The following is a 19,360-nucleotide window of genomic DNA, read 5'->3' on the forward strand; positions in this document are numbered from 1 at the left end:
AGTCATAGTCAGTGTATTTAATATACAGTGGTACCTCAGGTTAAGTACTTAATTCGTTCCGGAGGTCCGTTCTTAACCTGAAACTGTTCTTAACCTGAAGCACCTCTTCAGAGTCTGTAACCTGAAGCGTATGTAACCCGAGGTTCCACTGTACATTCATGTTAGCAGGGATGCAAAGCAGCAGCTAAATGCATATGTTAGGAAATCCCACATCGAGACTCACCTGAGCCACAGACAAACTTTGCTACCTGGCCTCAGGCCACTGTCTGCAAGATAAGGATAACACTACAGTGGTACCTCGGGTTACATACGCTTCAGGTTACATACATTTCAGGTTACAGACTCCGCTAACCCAGAAATAGTACCTCGGGTTAAGAACTGCTTCAGCATGAGAACAGAAATTGCGCGGCCGCGGAGCGGCGGCAGCAGCAGCAGCAGCAGGAGGCCCCATTAGCTAAAGTGGTGCTTCAGGTTAAGAACAGTTTCAGGTTAAGAACGGACCTCCGGAACGAATTAAGTACTTAACCTGAGGTACCACTGTACTAGTCTACCTTAAAAAGTAAAGGACCCCTGACCGTTAGGTCCAGTCGTGGACTACTCTGGGGTTGCGGGGCTCATCTCGCTTTACTGGCTGAGGGAGCCGGCGTTTGTCCGCAGACAGTTTCCGGGTCATGTGCCCAGCGTGACCACCTTACAGGCCTACTTTAAGAATGACTGAGGTAATGGTTAGGAATAACACTCAAAAGTGCCGATGCCAAGGATGCTAAAACTCCAGTCATTTCACACAATTATTTTGTTGTTGCACGACACACTGTTTGGCTGACCTAGACAAAGGACTTAAAGTATTAGGCAACATTCTGAAGATCAGCCTTTGCCCTCTGTGACACTTGTGCAACTGCAGTATTATTACAGTCTGAGTAATATCACTGTATAGTAGTTTAGCCTTTGTTCTACAGGTACCCTATGAAGATATTGCCTTTGGGCTTGCCCAACAGTCTGTGCGCACATGTGTAGCAGTAAGGTCTACCTAAGATAAATATTGAGGATGTCAGAAATGACTCACATTACAGCCTAAATCCTTTCCTGTATGCACAGCACTCATGGTGTACAAAAAATAACCACCTTGTCTTGGAAAAGACATATAACTCTGGAAAGGCAAAAAACCAAACCAAACAAAAATAGAGAGCTATGAGATAACACTCTTAGCAACTGAATTCAATCCACTCCTGTATAGGAGTGCTTGAAACAACAACAAAAGTTGTCTGAACTTCCCCCCAAAAGTTTGGGTTGGGACAGCATCAACCTAGAGAAGCATTATGTTTCTTGGGTCCGGCAAATGTAGTTTTAAGGTTCCCTGCCTTGCTCCCACATCAACAGTAGTATCAGCAATCACACCAATGCCAGCTTCTTCTCACTTGCTTCCCTGAGATGCAGGGGGCAGTTTAATGCAAGACTGGTTGCTTATATCTCACCTGCCACTCTTGCAGAAAGAACAATGCCCCTTTCCCCACCTGAATTCATGCCTGATTACAGAACTGAAGCAGCCCTCGTCACCTTGATGGATGGATGACCTTTACTGAGAGTGGGATGGGGGAGAGCAACTCTGCTAATTCTCTCAACAGCATTCAGTACCATTGACCATTATATCCTTCTGGAGTGGCTCAGTGGGCTAGGAGTCTAAGGCATGGTGCAACAGTCATTCTGCTTCTACCTACAGGGCTGTCTCCAGAAAGCAGAGTTGGATGGCTGCTCCTTAACACCACTGAAGTTCTGCTGTAGGGTTGCCCATAATTCTTTCTTGTACCCATTGTTATATATTTTATGAACCTTACATAAATGACTGCCAACTATTAAGACCTTTGGGGGGGAGGCCTTCTTGAGTATACAGCAGTTGGCCAGTTTTTGGTATGCAGCAACACAACAGTTCCCCCCACCATTAGGGAGCTCCCTCCCTTCCTGAATTTTTTATGTCAGCCAAGAATGCATTTGTGTGCCCAGTCTTTCTTATCTTGCTGGTTTTAGCTGATTTTGTATTTCTGGATATGTATGAAAATGTTATTGTGTATTGTGAACTTGAAATTTTATTGTGACCTGCTCAGGCAGGAAAGAACAGGTTAAGTAATACTTTTTAGAAGTAAAATGATAATTAAATGAAGACACAATTAACTTGGCAACATTAGTGCAGACTGATGCAGAGAGTATGAAGGCCTTTGGTCTAGGGCAAATAACTTAATGTGGGAGTGGTGTTGATTAAAAAAGACTCCTCCTTTTGTCTGTCCTGAATCTCCTACCTTTCAGTTTAATTGTATGACTTCTGGTTCCATTGTTACGACAAAATAATAATAATAATCAAGACTTTTACTTTTGGACAACCATGCCAACAAAACACACACCCATTCATTCCCCAGAGCTCAAATTTCAACTTCCTCCATTATCAAACGACAGCAGTAGATGGTGGTGCCAGAAGTCTATCTATGCAAACAAGGCAGTGAGTAAAAGTACTAGGAAGTTCTTTTAATGTACATTTCATTCATTAGAATAAAATCTTTCATTATGTTTTCCTCAATTAAGTGCTTAAAACATTTTACAAAGGGGGAAAAAACACCTAGAAGCAAGCGTACAAGCAAGCAAGCAAGCAAGAGCGCCATTCTGGTTTGTAAGGGGAGAGGAAACCACAAGAAAGTTAAACAACAGAAGGTTTTCTAAGTCACAGTGGAGTACTTCTGCACAGCACAGACATCTGGGAAGCATATGTACAGGAAGCAAGCTCAGTCTTATACAACTCTAAGTTACTGGAATTACTAAGCAAGGAAACATCGTATTACCCTGTGCTTAAAATGTCATATATAGCTAAAACTCTCAGAGGGGAAAAAGAGTTGACAAATTCAATCTTGATAATCCAAGCGTCAAGACAGACATTCATTGGAGAGTATTCCTGGGACCCCGAGCTGTTTTGGACTCTCAGCTAATCAAGACTGTAGAATTTCAAAACAGAGTTTCCTGTTTCACTATCTACAAATGACGTCTGTGCTGGTGACTCAGTGCAAGCTGCGGAGTACTAAATTTTCCCAGTGTAGAGTTCTAGTCTGTCATCAGAGATGTTGAATTTCCTCAGCAAGTAGTGCCTGAAGGCCATTATGCAATTTAATTATTTTAAATTAAAAGATTGCACTTGCATACACATGAGAACTGTACTTCCTATTTCTGGTATTGCTAACGTACAGCTTCTAAGTGTTGATATTTTTAAAAAATGCACACCCCTTCCCAAGAGCTAGATTAACTCACTAGATAGAAAACGTAAGACGAAATAAACAGGGGTTTCGTAATTAGTAGAAATAAGAAATCAAGTAGAGACAAGATTCAGTGAGCAATATACAGATTAAAAGTATGCTGTTAACATGATATGCCATAATCTGGCTACTTTGAGCCTCTCCAGATTTGTGACTGCAACCAGATACGATTTGAGAAAGTAGTCCAATGGCAAAGGGCACAACATGCTAGCATGAAGATTCTGCATAGCTGTTTCATTGTTTATGTGCTGACAAAGAAGATAAAATAATACTTGTATTAAAAACAGTAAATAGCATAGATTTCCCTATTATTATTTAAATTCATTATACTTTAGAGGCTCATGGCATAGTTTTGGTGTTGGTGGGCAATCACCTCACTATGGAGGCAGCAGAGATGAACTATTAGTATTGGAAGGAAGAAAATCATGAGTTATCAACTACCATTTTTTAAAAAGGCACTAAAAGTTGATAATATATAGAGTGTTGCCATACACAGAAACAACCAGAGGAAATGTCTTTTTGAGAGACTAAACATGTGGACCCTCTCATTCTATTTATTCTCAAAGTGACTAATTTCTTATTGTCTACCTCAGAGACAAGGATACAGTGGCCATAAATCCCTGAAGTGTTTCAAAAGGCATAATTTGTTCAGAATGTTTACTTAAAAGAAAAAGTCAAACTGGGAGAAAAATAAACAAAGAAGTTTTCTTCAGAGGTATTTTAAATATAAGCTATATTTAGAAGCTGAAAAAAATAGAGAGATTTTAATTGTAACTCTCTTATATATATATTTCACACACAATAGAAAGAGAAATTACACTCATGGTACAAGTGCCTTGAATTGCAATACTGTCCCATCCCAATAAAAGTTGTGCACCGTAAGTGTTTCTATTTACAACAGCCACAGTTAGGTAAGCAATCATTAATTTGTCATATGACTGACAAAAAAACCAGACCAACACACCCTGAAGTGGGTCATCTTTCTCTTCATTCACTGAGCTTTCAGAGTGTTTCATCATCGCTCATGTCCCAGATCTGAAATGGAAAAGGAAGAAAAATGCTATTCAGTATCTTCAGTGCTCTTTCATATCATTTATACAATTGGTAATTTCAGTTATGGTATAACATAGACAGCCTCTTTCTTACATTAAATTCTGAGGCAGCAAACGCCAGAACTTTTACGTTATTATTATTACTACTACTACTATTAACTTTTTTACCCAACCATCACCAGGGAGTTACAACAATTTACAATTAAAACTTTAAACAGGAATTAAAATACAGTACAGTCACAGGAATAGGGTGGGCCCTGAAAACACACATCTCAGGTGTCAAAGGCCAGGGTAAAGAGGTGTCTCTTCAGCATTTGTTGGAGGTTATATAGGGAAGAAGCCAGAAGTATCTCTTAGGTGGGAGAATTCCACAATTTTAGGACTGCGACAGAGAACGTTTGCCCTTAAACTTCTGAGGGAAGCGAAACTACCAAGAGGCACTATTTTTAAAAAAAGACTGGGGAAGCTACTTGCAGGCTATCCAATATGCCATGCTTGGGCATGCTATGAGAATGATACATAAACCAAGCTGAAACACAAAACAATATTTTTCTAAATTCAAGGTAAACTAGTCTGAAGATTTATTAGAAAAGAGGCAGGTGGAGAATCATCCTGTCCAACGTGTAACATAAATATGCCAATTATCACAAACAATAAGAAAGAAGTTAGCATAATCCACTTTTAAAAACTTGACAGAATCTGAAACATGTGTTCTTCTCTTCATATGGAAACTTATTAGCTCTGTAATGTTATTTCAAACAAGTAGCTTGGTAAAAGGTGTTATATTGAAAATCCTTCAAATTAGTTTTTTTATCTACAGCACATACAAATCCAAAAAAGGCAGAGCTTCCCAAACTGTTCATACTGTATACTGTATATAACTGACAAAATGCAAGTAGATATTTCACGCTCACTTTGCCTGCACCTTTATTTGCCAGTTATGCCTGCTGCTGTGGAACCTATGGGGGTGGGAGGCAGTGAGGCTCATAATCCATAAGGAATCCTCCCTCCAGTCTTGTTGAAAGTACGAGTTGCTAACTTTCCTTTCTAGAATGGAACTGATCCGGATAACAATGTGCTCTCTTACAATATACTTGATTCTACTTCATCTCATGGCAACACATACCCAGCTGGAAATACTGTGTGGAAGCCAAAAAGGAATGGAAAAGAAAGATTGTATTTTTCTTGTGCTTAATATTTTAGTTCCATGCTTTGATCATTTGCAGGCGGGGATTTTGTTAGCTGTACACCCCAAGCTATGCTTTATACAGCATATATATATATATATATATATGCTTTCGTAGATTTTCACGGGTACAGGAATGCAGGTTTTGGTGTCTTCGGGTGTCTTCCCGTGTAAGAGTCGGGGTGTCTGGGCGACGTTTCGACGAGGTCTCACTCGTCATCTTCAGGCTGGTGCTTTCGGCTTCTTGTTACTGGAACAGAGCAGAATCTGGTGTTTGAGTTCCTATAAATACTGTTGAGGGGTGTGGTGTATAGCCTCCAACGTTCTGGGCAGAGAGGAAGTTCCTAGATTAGTGTGCCTTTTCTTCTTTTGTTCCTTAATTACTTGAGGGATATCTTGAGTGATTTCATGAGTGATATTCTGAATACCACTGGGTGGGTCATTAAGTGTAGATTAGTTGCTAAAGCTTTCGTGTCTTGACCTCTTGAGCTTGTGAAGAGTTTTTCTGAGAAGATGGCTGTGCTGCATTTAGTTGTGCTCTGGCTTGGCTTCGTGTATAGGGGCGAGCTGTGGTTTTGTGCTTTGTGCCAGCCAGATCTGTGTAGGGATTGCAGGGGGGTGCAGCATCCGGAGGTGCTACTATAGTTTGGCTACTGGATGGAGTCTGTAATATGTCTGTGGAGAGGGTCTGGGTTTGGGTCTGGTGTGGTTGATTGGTGACGGCGTTCTGTGTGCCTCTGGTTCTGGTGTCGGTTTTTGTGGGGAGGGCTAATTTCCAGATGTCAGGCAGGCGGGACGTGTCGTCACGCTTGTTCATGTTGTGAGGGTGTTTCTCTATCTCGATGGCTTCCATGATTATTCTCTTGTGGTGATGTTCCATGTTAAAGAGCAATTTGGAATCTGCAAAATTAATTTCGTGTCCTGTTTCTTTCATGTGTTGGAAAAGAGAGGAAGTTTTTTCTTCTTTTTTGACGGCATTCTTGTGTTCTGCGATACGTGCATTTATTCGTCTGTTTGTTTGTCCAATGTACGTGGCTGGGCAGACTTTGCAGGGTATTTCATAGACCCCTTGGTTTTCGAGCTGGATTTTGTCTTTTGGGTTTCTGAGGATATTGGCTATTTTTTGGTTGGTGCAGAAGGCTGTTTTGATATTGTGTTTATGGAGGATTTTGCTAATTTTGTCTGTAGTGCCCTTGATATAAGGAAGGAGGGCCATGCCATTGTTTTCTTCTGTGTCTTGGTTTTTGGGGGGTGTTTCTTTTTGGATTAGCTTCGTAACCTTGTTTTTCTGGTATCCATTGGCGATTAACACATTTGAGAGATTCTGTAACTCAGTTGTCAAGTGGTCTTTGTCAGCCAGGCATTTGGTTCTGGAGATGAGAGTCTTGGCTACAGAGTTTATTTGTGCAGGGTGGTGGTGTGATTGTGCATGTAAGTAGCGGTTGGTGTGTGTTTTTTTCCGGTAGATAGTGTGTCCTAGGGAGCCATCAGGTTTTTTGTAGATTAGGACGTCAAGAAAGGGGAGTTGGTTGTTGTCTTCTATTTCCATAGTGAATTGTATTTTGGGGTGTAGGCTGTTGAGATGTGTGAGGAAGCTATCTAGTTTTTCTTTCCCGTGTGGCCAAATTACAAAGGTGTCGTCAACATATCTGAGCCAAAGTTTGGGTTTGTGTTCTGACTTGTCTAAAGCATTGGTTTCAAAGTGTTCCATGTACAGATTTGCGATGATCGGTGAGAGGGGTGATCCCATAGGTGCTCCTTCTATCTGTTTGTATCTTTGTCCATTGTGGATGAAGTACGTGTTGGTTAGGCAGTGGTTGGTCAGGTCCAGAATGTATTTGGGGGGATTGTATTTGTTTTGAATGGCTGTCAAGGCTTCATTAATGGGCACTTGAGTGAAGAGAGATACAACATCGAAGCTCACAAGTAGGTCATCGGGATGTAGGTATTGCTTCTTTATTGTTTCTATGAACTGGAAGGAGTTAGTAACGTGTGAAGCGATGGATTCTGCATAGGGCTGAAGTTGCTTAGCGAGAAATTTAGCGAGATTTTGTAGAGGTGAGCCTATGGAGCTGACTATTGGTCTGAGTGGTGTTCCTTCTTTGTGTATCTTGGGGAGACCGTAGAGTTTGGGGCATCTGGATGATTTTTCTCTGGGGATGATTCTTAGCTGGATTTCTTCACTGATAGGAGAGGCTTTTATTTTGGATTTGGTGGTTTTTTCCAGATAGGTGGTGGGATCTGTTTTTATAGGTTGGTAGGTAGGGTCTTGGAGTAGATTTGATAGTTTTGCTTGGTAGTCCGATGTGTTCATCACAACAGTGGCGTTGCCTTTGTCTGCTGGGAGAATGATTATGTTGTTGTCTTTTCTCAGGTTGGTGAGTGCTTTCTGTTCTTCTTTGTGTAAATTGCTTTTGGGTGGTTTGCTGGAGCAGAGGATGTTGGTGACTTCAAGTCTGATTTTATTGGCTTCATCTTGGTCGATTTTGTTCAGGCTAGCTTCGACTCCGCATATGATGTTTTCCGTGGGGATGCGTCTCGGGGCGACTGCAAAGTTGAAACCTTTGGAGAGTACTTTGGTTTCAGTTGGGGTGAGGATCCTGTCTGATATGTTATGTACTGTTTGTTTCATGGGTTGTTGTGGAGGGTGGCTGGGCTTCTGGCGTTTCTCTAGTTTGTAGAGTTTGTTGGTGTGTCTGTCTGTCTTATGTGAGGTCTCAGTTTCAGCTCTCCAGACGGCTAGTTGTTTGCATTTGTCCCAGAGTGCAGGGTGGATTTTGTTACATAGTTTGAGGTGAAGAGTATGTACAAACAGTACATAACATATCAGACAGGATCCTCACCCCAACTGAAACCAAAGTACTCTCCAAAGGTTTCAACTTTGCAGTCGCCCCGAGACGCATCCCCACGGAAAACATCATATGCGGAGTCGCAGCTAGCCTGACCAAAATCGACCCAGATGAAGCCAATAAAATCAGACTTGAAGTCACCAACATCCTCTGCTCCAGCAAACCACCCAAAAGCAATTTACACAAAGAAGAACAGAAAGCACTCACCAACCTGAGAAAAGACAACAACATAATCATTCTCCCAGCAGACAAAGGCAACGCCACTGTTGTGATGAACACATCGGACTACCAAGCAAAACTATCAAATCTACTCCAAGACCCTACCTACCAACCTATAAAAACAGATCCCACCACCTATCTGGAAAAAACCACCAAATCCAAAATAAAAGCCTCTCCTATCAGTGAAGAAATCCAGCTAAGAATCATCCCCAGAGAAAAATCATCCAGATGCCCCAAACTCTACGGTCTCCCCAAGATACACAAAGAAGGAACACCACTCAGACCAATAGTCAGCTCCATAGGCTCACCTCTACAAAATCTCGCTAAATTTCTCGCTAAGCAACTTCAGCCCTATGCAGAATCCATCGCTTCACACGTTACTAACTCCTTCCAGTTCATAGAAACAATAAAGAAGCAATACCTACATCCCGATGACCTACTTGTGAGCTTCGATGTTGTATCTCTCTTCACTCAAGTGCCCATTAATGAAGCCTTGACAGCCATTCAAAACAAATACAATCCCCCCAAATACATTCTGGACCTGACCAACCACTGCCTAACCAACACGTACTTCATCCACAATGGACAAAGATACAAACAGATAGAAGGAGCACCTATGGGATCACCCCTCTCACCGATCATCGCAAATCTGTACATGGAACACTTTGAAACCAATGCTTTAGACAAGTCAGAACACAAACCCAAACTTTGGCTCAGATATGTTGACGACACCTTTGTAATTTGGCCACACGGGAAAGAAAAACTAGATAGCTTCCTCACACATCTCAACAGCCTACACCCCAAAATACAATTCACTATGGAAATAGAAGACAACAACCAACTCCCCTTTCTTGACGTCCTAATCTACAAAAAACCTGATGGCTCCCTAGGACACACTATCTACCGGAAAAAAACACACACCAACCGCTACTTACATGCACAATCACACCACCACCCTGCACAAATAAACTCCGTAGCCAAGACTCTCATCTCCAGAACCAAATGCCTGGCTGACAAAGACCACTTGACAACTGAGTTACAGAATCTCTCAAATGTGTTAATCGCCAATGGATACCAGAAAAACAAGGTTACGAAGCTAATCCAAAAAGAAACACCCCCCAAAAACCAAGACACAGAAGAAAACAATGGCATGGCCCTCCTTCCTTATATCAAGGGCACTACAGACAAAATTAGCAAAATCCTCCATAAACACAATATCAAAACAGCCTTCTGCACCAACCAAAAAATAGCCAATATCCTCAGAAACCCAAAAGACAAAATCCAGCTCGAAAACCAAGGGGTCTATGAAATACCCTGCAAAGTCTGCCCAGCCACGTACATTGGACAAACAAACAGACGAATAAATGCACGTATCGCAGAACACAAGAATGCCGTCAAAAAAGAAGAAAAAACTTCCTCTCTTTTCCAACACATGAAAGAAACAGGACACGAAATTAATTTTGCAGATTCCAAATTGCTCTTTAACATGGAACATCACCACAAGAGAATAATCATGGAAGCCATCGAGATAGAGAAACACCCTCACAACATGAACAAGCGTGACGACACGTCCCGCCTGCCTGACATCTGGAAATTAGCCCTCCCCACAAAAACCGACACCAGAACCAGAGGCACACAGAACGCCGTCACCAATCAACCACACCAGACCCAAACCCAGACCCTCTCCACAGACATATTACAGACTCCATCCAGTAGCCAAACTATAGTAGCACCTCCGGATGCTGCACCCCCCTGCAATCCCTACACAGATCTGGCTGGCACAAGGCACAAAATTACAGCTCGCCCCTATACACGAAGCCAAGCCAGAGCACAATTAAATGCAGCACAGCCATCTTCTCAGAAAAACTCTTCACAAGCTCAAGAGGTCAAGACACGAAAGCTTTAGCAACTAATCTACACTTAATGACCCACCCAGTGGTATTCAGAATATCACTCATGAAATCACTCAAGATATCCCTCAAGTAATTAAGGAACAAAAGAAGAAAAGGCACACTAATCTAGGAACTTCCTCTCTGCCCAGAACGTTGGAGGCTATACACCACACCCCTCAACAGTATTTATAGGAACTCAAACACCAGATTCTGCTCTGTTCCAGTAACAAGAAGCCGAAAGCACCAGCCTGAAGATGACGAGTGAGACCTCGTCGAAACGTCGCCCAGACACCCCGACTCTTACACGGGAAGACACCCGAAGACACCAAAACCTGCATTCCTGTACCCGTGAAAATCTACGAAAGCATATATATATATATATATATATATATATATATATATATATATATGGTTAAGTAAGGAAGTACAAAGAAATCAACATAACGCATACAAACCATTCTTCAAGAGCAAAAGATGTGCTCAAAACGGAGCTTGTGCTTACTAAACCACAGGGCTACTTTACTATTAAACTACATGCATGTATCTATTGTAGAGGGAATACTCAGGATTACGTGTGCTTCAGATTTGGTGCCAAAACTGGGCTCTCTTGGAATTTGAATGAAATTCCCTGGATGGGAATGTTATTCAGTTTTGAAGAATTGGTTTTAAAAAGCTGCATTTTGAGAGGTTGAACCTAGACAAACCTCTCGATTTAATAGACTGTTGCCTTTTCAGTTACAAGATTCTGCAGCAGCCTACCTCAATCTAGTGCCTTCAAAATGTTTTGAACTAGAACTCCCATAAGCTCCAGCCATAATGACCATTTGGAAGGCACTAGGTTGGGGAAGGCTTGGCCTACAGTAACCAAAGAACTTAAACTAGGTATGAAGAGACTTTGCAAATACTCAAGGCTGACCTTGCAATCTGCCAACTCTGCCGTTCTCTAATGTGGAGATAGCCAACATGGTGCTCCCCAGATTTTGGTGGATTAAAGGTAAAGGTAAAGGGACCCCTGACCATTAGGTCCAGTCGTGACAGACTCTGGGGTTGCGGCACTCATCTCGCTTTATTGGCCGAAGGAGCTGGCGTACAGCTTCCAGGTCATGTGGCCAGCATGACTAAGCCGCTTCTGGCGAACCAGAGCAGTGCACGGAAACACAGTTTACCTTCCCGCCAGAGCGGTACGTATTTATCTACTTGCACTTTGACGTGCTTTCAAACTGCTAGGTTGGAAGGAGCAGGGGCCCAGCAACGGGAGCTCACTGCATCACGGGGATTCAAACTGCTGACCTTCTGATCAGCAAGTCCTAGGCTCTGTGGTTTAACCCACAGCGCCACCCGCGTCCCTTTTGCTGGATTACAGCTGCCATATTGGGGTTCAGTTGGTAGTTTGCCAGAGGCAGTTAAACTGATGCTGTTGCTCAAGACTATGTAACTTGTGAGGTTTCAGTTACAACAATTTGCTGTCACATTTGGCTTTTATATGATCCAGTAGAATACGAAAAGGTCAAAATATAGCAGATCATTTTGTGGGACATTTCATTCAAATTTATTGGTCCATAGTTCTAGGCCAATTGCATTCATTATATTAGTGAGAATGTGGCAACTGTTTGGAGAGAATAAAAAGGCAGGCTAAACCCTTTTAGTAAAAGGGTTAGTCTTTGATATATCTCTTCACCGTCTCCCAAACAACTTGAGCAGCAGCAAGATTCCAGAGAGGGGATAGGAACTGAGAAATCACTGTTGCTATAGGCAACAGATGACGCAGCAAACACCTTAAAGCTGAAATAACAGAAGGCAGAAGCTAAGAAGGATTCCAAGTGGGGAAGAAGAATCCAGCAGCTGCCATTTTGAAGACCAGAAGTCAGTGGTTGGCAGCTGACCTCTGGTAAAGACTTAAGTAAAGCTTGTAAGGTGACTGTAGCGAAGAAAACCTGATCAGAGAAAGAACTGAGGCAAAGCTAGAAATAATTTCAGGAGAGATCATGAACAGGGGAATCATAAGCTCAATGTCAAATTAAGGCTAGTCTGTAAGAAAAGTACACACCTGAGCAGAATACATGAATGTTCCAGTTATGTATTGGCTTTTAAATATTAACTTGGGAGTTTAAATTTCAGGTTCATATTAAGCCCATGCAGGACTTAATATCTCCTACCCCCGTATGTGTGAAATTATCTTGTACAACAGGAAGGAGATAAAAACAGGGCTTTACCCTTTCTTTTCCTATTCATTCACAGCTAAAAACAATTCTAGGTGAAGCAAATGTTTTTATGTGGAACAATGAAGGCTTTTCACCTGCTTCCTGCAACAAAGCTGCCTGAAAACAATTACTAACTAAAGCAGAAGTGGAAAAACATATATCAAGAGTAAGAAAACTTTAGCAATTCAGTACAAAGAATTAAATGTAAGGTTGAGGGCATGTGTATATTACAAAATTATTTATTAATATAGAATAAATCTATAATAAGCATTTTCTTCTCTTCATGCATTGCATGTTCCTAAAACTTTGTGTATAGGAACTTCTGAAGTAAGATGATAAGGAGTGCCTTGCAGGGTCCGGTGAAGGTCCAAAGAATTCTGCATCTCCAACCACAGCCAGCTCAAGGCCGCTCACTGTCCAGGCTGTATGGGTAAAAACGACTACACTGAATATATAAATAAGGAATGAAATGATAAAGAGAAAGGGTGTGTTAGGTTGTTACCAGGTGAACTAATTGCCTAGAGTAGCATTCATATTAAAGGCAACGTCAGAACAGACTTCATGAAAAGTCTGCAGGTTTTTAACAGCACAGCAGCTAACAATATGATTGTGCCTTCCCTCAACTTGGTAAGCTTCTGTACATCTTCCACTGCATCAGTTTACTCCCAAGTTTACAAATTTCCTCACTCCAAATTCAACATTTGTTCCCTTTATTTCGTATCTTCCTTCTTTCCCCTTATTTTTAAAGATTCTTTCATTTGGAATTTTTGCAGCTAAATATGCAGACCTTGTTTCTCCACATTCAAAATACCCTGTGGGGAGCTGGCGGAGCAGTTTGACTTCACCTTCCCGACCGAGCCATACTTCACTGCCTCTCGAGGCAGAAGGATGCCAACAATACTTTGGTGAATATGGAATGTTAAGCCAAACCATGGGAAAGTGTGAACGCATAAGTATGTGAATACTCACAGTCAGAGGCTCTAACTACTGAAAAAGATTGTGGGGCCCCAACTTGACATCCTGACACCATGTGCACAACATCACAAGGAGCCAGGGGGAGGAATCGAATGTGGTGGCCCCCATCGTCCCCTCTCCCACTGCCATGCAAGGAAAGGATGAGGAAGTTGCCCCAGCCAGTGGTGGTGAGATGTCAGTCACCGAAGCAGGACCACGCCCTCTTCTGCCCTGGGAACAATGGGGGGCAGCCATCTCAAAAAACATTGGGGATGCCAAAGTGCCTCAGCCCCTAGGAGTTGGCACCTATGCTCACAGTAAAAGCAGCAGGTGCTTCTCTGCTCACCAGTCCTCCTGCTGCTGCTATGCTACTCTGAGTAAAGTCGTGGTGTGGCTTAGTGTTAATCCCATTTTACTGTGATTGCTTGCACATTCATATTTAGCCTTGGTTTGGCTTAGTGTGCAAACCAGGCCATCATCTGCTGGGTTTTAATTATTACCTGGATGCCAATTACATATACCCAATTGTATGTTTTATTCTCCCACCACTTTCTCTCTTGATTACAATCTTTTTAATTTAACAACTACAACACAAAATCAACTTTTCTTTTATTGAAGTGCATCTGTCACTTACAGCATGTTGCTATGTGCACTTTGCACATAAAATCATAGAGCAGAAGGGACCATGAGGATCATCTAGTTCAACCACTTGCAATACAGGAATCTTTCACTCAATGTCGAGCTCAAACCCACAACCCTGAAATTAAGAGTCTCATGCTCTACCGACTGAGCTATCCCTCAGGAGTATAAATGATTTGTCTCATTTATACATATACAGTGGTACCTCAGGTTACATACGCTTCAGGTTACAGACTTCGCTAACCCAGAAATAGTACCTCAGGTTAAGGACTTTGCTTCAGGATGAGAACAGAAATCGTGCTCTGGTGGTGTGGCAGCAGCAGGAGGCCCCATTAGCTAAAGTGGTGCTTCAGGTTAAGAACAGTTTCAGGTTAAGAACAGACCTCCAGAACGAATTAAGTTCTTAACCCGAGGTACCACTGTATACTCAGTCATGAACTCTTATTTATGTAATAAAGGCTGCCTTTACGGCTCTCCACTGTTCACTTAACAGTATCAATGCTAATTCCATGTTCAAGACACATTTGCTAGCAAGATTATTCAACTGATGCTTATTCAAACAGAAAACATTCCTACTAGATAGAAGTCCACTCCTGAACATTGTAATCTTTTTTTTTAAAAAAAAGAAAAGAATGAATGACATATTAAAGGTTTCATACCTTCCTTTTGCATATGAAATGCTACATGTCTGTTGATGATGCACTAAACCTAGGGTAGCCAATATTGTGCTCTCCATAAGCAATATCTGCATAATTCTAATCTATCCAACATTTTTTGAATTGAATTAAACCTGAAATGTTTTCCTTTAGAGAGAAGTGAACAAAGCTTAAAGATTTCCTTGAGTGTCAAGTAATATTTAGATGTATTTATGAGAAAACTGTAAATGTTGCAAAATATTTTCCCACAAAAGAAAACTCATCCTAAAACAAGAGAGGTGTCCAGTGCTGGTTATTGTGATTTCAAGACGAACTCATGTACAGTACAATTCTAAAGACCTGAGAGGAGGAGATAAAGGCGTTGGTATCTAAAGAATTTGACGTTTCCTCTCTTCAACTCACCAAAGCAGAAATGACTTCTTCAGCAACATGTGCTATAACATATGCTACAGAGCAGTCAGAATTGCAGAGTATGCTGCAGATGTGAGTCAGTACCTTAAAGGCTTCCAATTGCTTACAAGCCAAACAGCTTGTTTTGGCTCTCAACACTGTCTCCCCTTATGGGACCTACTTTGATCTTTTTAAGCTATTATACAAATGCAATTACATTCATTTTATGGGATCAACAGGGACTAGAGAAAGAGCACACTAATCCCAGTGTGAGTGATGGTGTGAGAAGCTACTTTTTGTAATATGAATCGAGGGCTGCAAATATCTTTAGCGCATTCCCAAAATGAGACTGCCGCAAAGCTGCAAAATGAATTCTCTCCATAAAGCATCTTAATACAGCCAGCAGATATATAGTACAAGTAAGATTCCTGGCCCCTTCTTTCATAAATGCCCTCAATTCTTTCTTAAATTTACTCCAAACTGTTACAAAAATATGGAACCTAATGTTCAGAATAATGTGCTCTTATGACTGTTAAGCATATCTCTTGACTAAGAGTTGAAATTATTAGTTTATTTATCTGAACACAACCCCCCAAAAGTCAGGCAACAGAAGATAATGAAGAAATGCAATTTATATGAGTGCACATTAGAAGGGATAGCTGTGGTTTATGCATAGTGCTACTCATTGGAAGGCTAACACCACAACATTCACCTTTTAATAATGCTGCATAATTGCCATTTTGAATAACTAAGGTTTTTAAAACAACTTTCTATATTTTTTTTACGTACTACAACCACCATTTAATGCTCAAGGACATGGCACCCTGTTGCACAACTCTGAAGCCCAACAATGGCTGGAGGCCTGAAGGTTCCTCCTCACTGCCACTTTTAAAGCAGATATCATCAACCTCTTCAGACCCAGAACCCTCTTTTCATCCAAACATGTGTTTGGAGATCATATATTTACCATATACAGTATTTGCATGGTGGTAGTGCTCCTTTTGCAACCCACCTTTGATCAGGTCTTGAGCCACTGCTGAAGACCAGCTGAAGACCAGAACTCTAAAGCAGTCAGTAATCATCTCCAGCCCACTCTTCAGCTCCAAGCAAAGAAGACGGACAAGGGAAACCTGTCTGTTGTGCTGCAATTTGAAGCTGCTGTCTAAAGAGCTGTGCCACCTGGAAGAAAAACCTCCTGCCGTCCTCTGAAGCTTGAAGCCAAGGAGACGCCACATGGTGGCTGCTGCTGCTTCTACCAATCAATTCAATCCACTAATGGGGTCTGAAGTGAAAGTAACTGAGCAGGAAAGATCTTGGGAGTAGTGGTGGGTGGCTCACTGCAAATATCAACCCAGTGTGCAGAAACCTGTGAATTATTATTGATGATGATGATGATGAATAATTGCTCACTTCCTAAGTCTGTGTCTCAAAGTAGTGAGGCCTTGAGTGGTTGTCCTTAATTTGAGGGTACCAAATCACAGGCAGTGATAATGGATGCTCTGTCTTGGTTGGCACCATGATTCAAGACCCAATTTCTAAATTCATACCTACTAAAGGATAAACATTGATATTTGGAGAATATAAGCCCTAGGTTTATCTTGACACTTTTGTGCCCAATCTTCTATCCTTAGTTGCTCCAACTAGCAGAGCTAGGTGAGAATATGGTCCCTCAAAGGCATTTAGTCTATGCCAGTATCCAAGATAAGCTAGATCAATTCTGGCTGCTATTGAGGGGATATCCAACTGAGCACTAAGATGAGCTGACTGAGTCCCAGTAGGAAGCCCCCCATAAATTAATTATAGTTCTAGAATTTCTAGTTCAGATTTGACACCACTTTCCCAAATTTCAACACCGTAAAGCATTTGTGCAATATTTTTTGAGACATAGATCTTAAGGGCAGGATTTATTAGCTGTTCCTTCTCAACTGGAAAAACCTCTATAACTGCCCAGTAGAATGGGCAAGCTTGCATTATTCGTGTCAGTCGAATTAGGAGTTGAAAATGTTCTGGACTGGGTTAATAAGGAATAAATTCCTGCTCATCATGAAGGCTACCAGGGCCAATAACTCCTAAGCCCTTTACCCTTACTGGGGTTGCTAGAGGGGGATTTCTAAGCCCAACAACTAAGAAGTGAATGAGGCAGTGAAGTGGTCCAAAGATGCCCAGCTGGGGGGGGAGGGGAAGATAGGGGTGTGTGTTGGGGGGGGGGAGAGAAGGCGCTTATCTTCTGTTTCCCCCCTCTAATGCATGTCTGTAGGAGAACTGTAAAGTATCATTATTATTTTTTTGTTTTGTTTTGCTCCATGTCATGAGCTTTTTCAGGAAGAAACTGTGAATGTGTTGGATTTAAATAGAGGGAGACAAGATTGTACTGTATAGCTATAATGCAAGGCCTTGGGCTGGCAAATTCCTCAGTCCAAAGTAAACAGGCTACAAGAAGAGCTCTGATCATCTCTTTCTTTACTTTGGCACCATTTAACTCACTTCCCTAAATATAGATCTTGTTTTGTGTAAATTGGCCAGTTCTTGCTACACTGTCCATTAAAAAGATATACTCTGCTGTTCAACTCCATATATGCACATCTGATTCTAACCCCATCTCAGCTACACACAACTATTTAGTTAAATGGTTTTCTATCATTTTCATCTCTTGCTTAGGAAGAACTAAAAATGCAGAATTCATTTATCCAGGCCAGCTAACCATTTACAAAACAAGCCAAGGAAACAGTTTCAAAATTAACCAATTTTTAAAGACACTGTTTTTAGGAATTTTAGGAAATGGAAAACACCACTTTAAAAAGTGGATTTAAACACACACACACACAACTATAATAACAAGAAACACAGAAATAAATTCAAAATGTGTATATTCTGTTTTAGTTTACCAACAGGATTAATCTAAGTCATCAGTCAACTCCAGCTTAGGCAAAGGCCTGCTGTAAAGACTTAGACCAGGGGTAGCCAACACAGTGCCCCCCCCTCCCGTTAATTTTTAAACTACAACTTCCATCATCCTTGACCATTGGCTATGCTAGACAAATCAAAATATTTTTGCCTGGGGACAAGAAAACATCAGATTTGGTGACAAGCAAACCTATATAGAATGTACTTGCAGTGTTTCTCTTGGTATTAAATCCCACTGAGTAAACCCAGGTATTGTGCTGTGAGATCCATCAACAATTTTGTTGCGCTTGCTTTGTAAAGCTTTTTATAGCAAGTTCTGCCTTGTTCAAATTAAGATCTGGTCTTCACTTCTACCCAATAACCCTCCTTTCCATTTTCCCCCAAATGTCAACATAATCATTCACTACCATTTTGGCTAGTTGACATTTCTGGCTTCTATTTTACATCACCTAAACTGTTTAGAAACAGCCAAGCTTGCAAAGCAGACAGCTTTAACTGAGATTGCTTATTTTCAGTTTCCTGATTCTGTCTGGGCCCCTCTGTCTGGGATACCTGCCCTCTTGGGATTCCCTGTTTAAATGTTAATTTGCTTTGTTATTGGGCACAGGTGAAGTTACTTAACTCTGGAGTATGTTGTTGTGTATGATTAGTCCCATTTTAATTGGTATGGGCTTGGAAACCTGGTGTTGTAATCTTTTTACAAAGGTGGACCTGAATTTTGAAGCCACAACAGTGCTAAAAGACAAAAAAGGCAAATTCATTTTTACTAAAGGGGTACTAGAAGGCCAAACTAAACTGACAATTGGCTCCATATATGCCCCAAACACAAAACAAAAAACATTCATCCAAAAAAAATTAAACAAATTCCTCTCCTTCTCTGAAAGGAAAGCAATCCTAAGAGGTTAAAGGTAAAGGTAAAAGTACCTCTGACCATTAGGTCCAGTCGTGGATGACTCTCGGGTTGCGGCGCTCATCTTGCTCTATAGGCCGAGGGAGCCAGCATTTGTCCGCAGACAGCTTCCGGGTCATGTGGCCAGCATGACTAAGCTGCTCCTGGTGAACCAGAGCAGCGCACGGAAAAGCCGTTTACCTTCCCGCCAGAGCGGTACCTATTTATCTACTTGCAGT

General features: G+C 41.5%; 2 long non-coding RNA genes across 5 annotated transcripts; one reads left to right on the plus strand and one right to left on the minus strand.

Moving 5' to 3' along the window:
- Nucleotides 1–2,499: 2,499 nt before the first annotated feature.
- Nucleotides 2,500–11,482, minus strand: LOC309524454. 3 transcript variants are annotated; one of them, XR_014215931.1, is made up of 3 exons: nt 11,405–11,482; nt 5,257–5,481; nt 2,500–4,325 (listed from the first exon to the last, which is right to left on the minus strand). It is a non-coding gene; the product is annotated as an uncharacterized lncRNA (long non-coding RNA). The 3 variants fall into 3 exon arrangements; XR_014215930.1 differs by lacking the exon at nt 5,257–5,481; XR_014215932.1 differs by lacking the exons at nt 5,257–5,481; nt 11,405–11,482 and adding an exon at nt 10,944–11,335.
- Nucleotides 11,483–12,246: 764 nt separating this feature from the next.
- LOC309524455 lies at nt 12,247–13,503 on the plus strand. 2 transcript variants are annotated; one of them, XR_014215933.1, is made up of 3 exons: nt 12,247–12,376; nt 12,727–12,855; nt 13,006–13,503. It is a non-coding gene; the product is annotated as an uncharacterized lncRNA (long non-coding RNA). The 2 variants fall into 2 exon arrangements; XR_014215934.1 differs by lacking the exon at nt 13,006–13,503 and having other exon boundaries at nt 12,727–12,959.
- Nucleotides 13,504–19,360: the final 5,857 nt, after the last annotated feature.

The sequence above is a fragment of the Podarcis vaucheri genome (assembly GCF_965113315.1).
Source record: "Podarcis vaucheri genome assembly, contig: HAP1_SCAFFOLD_235, whole genome shotgun sequence".
Classification (NCBI taxonomy): domain Eukaryota; kingdom Metazoa; phylum Chordata; class Lepidosauria; order Squamata; family Lacertidae; genus Podarcis; species Podarcis vaucheri.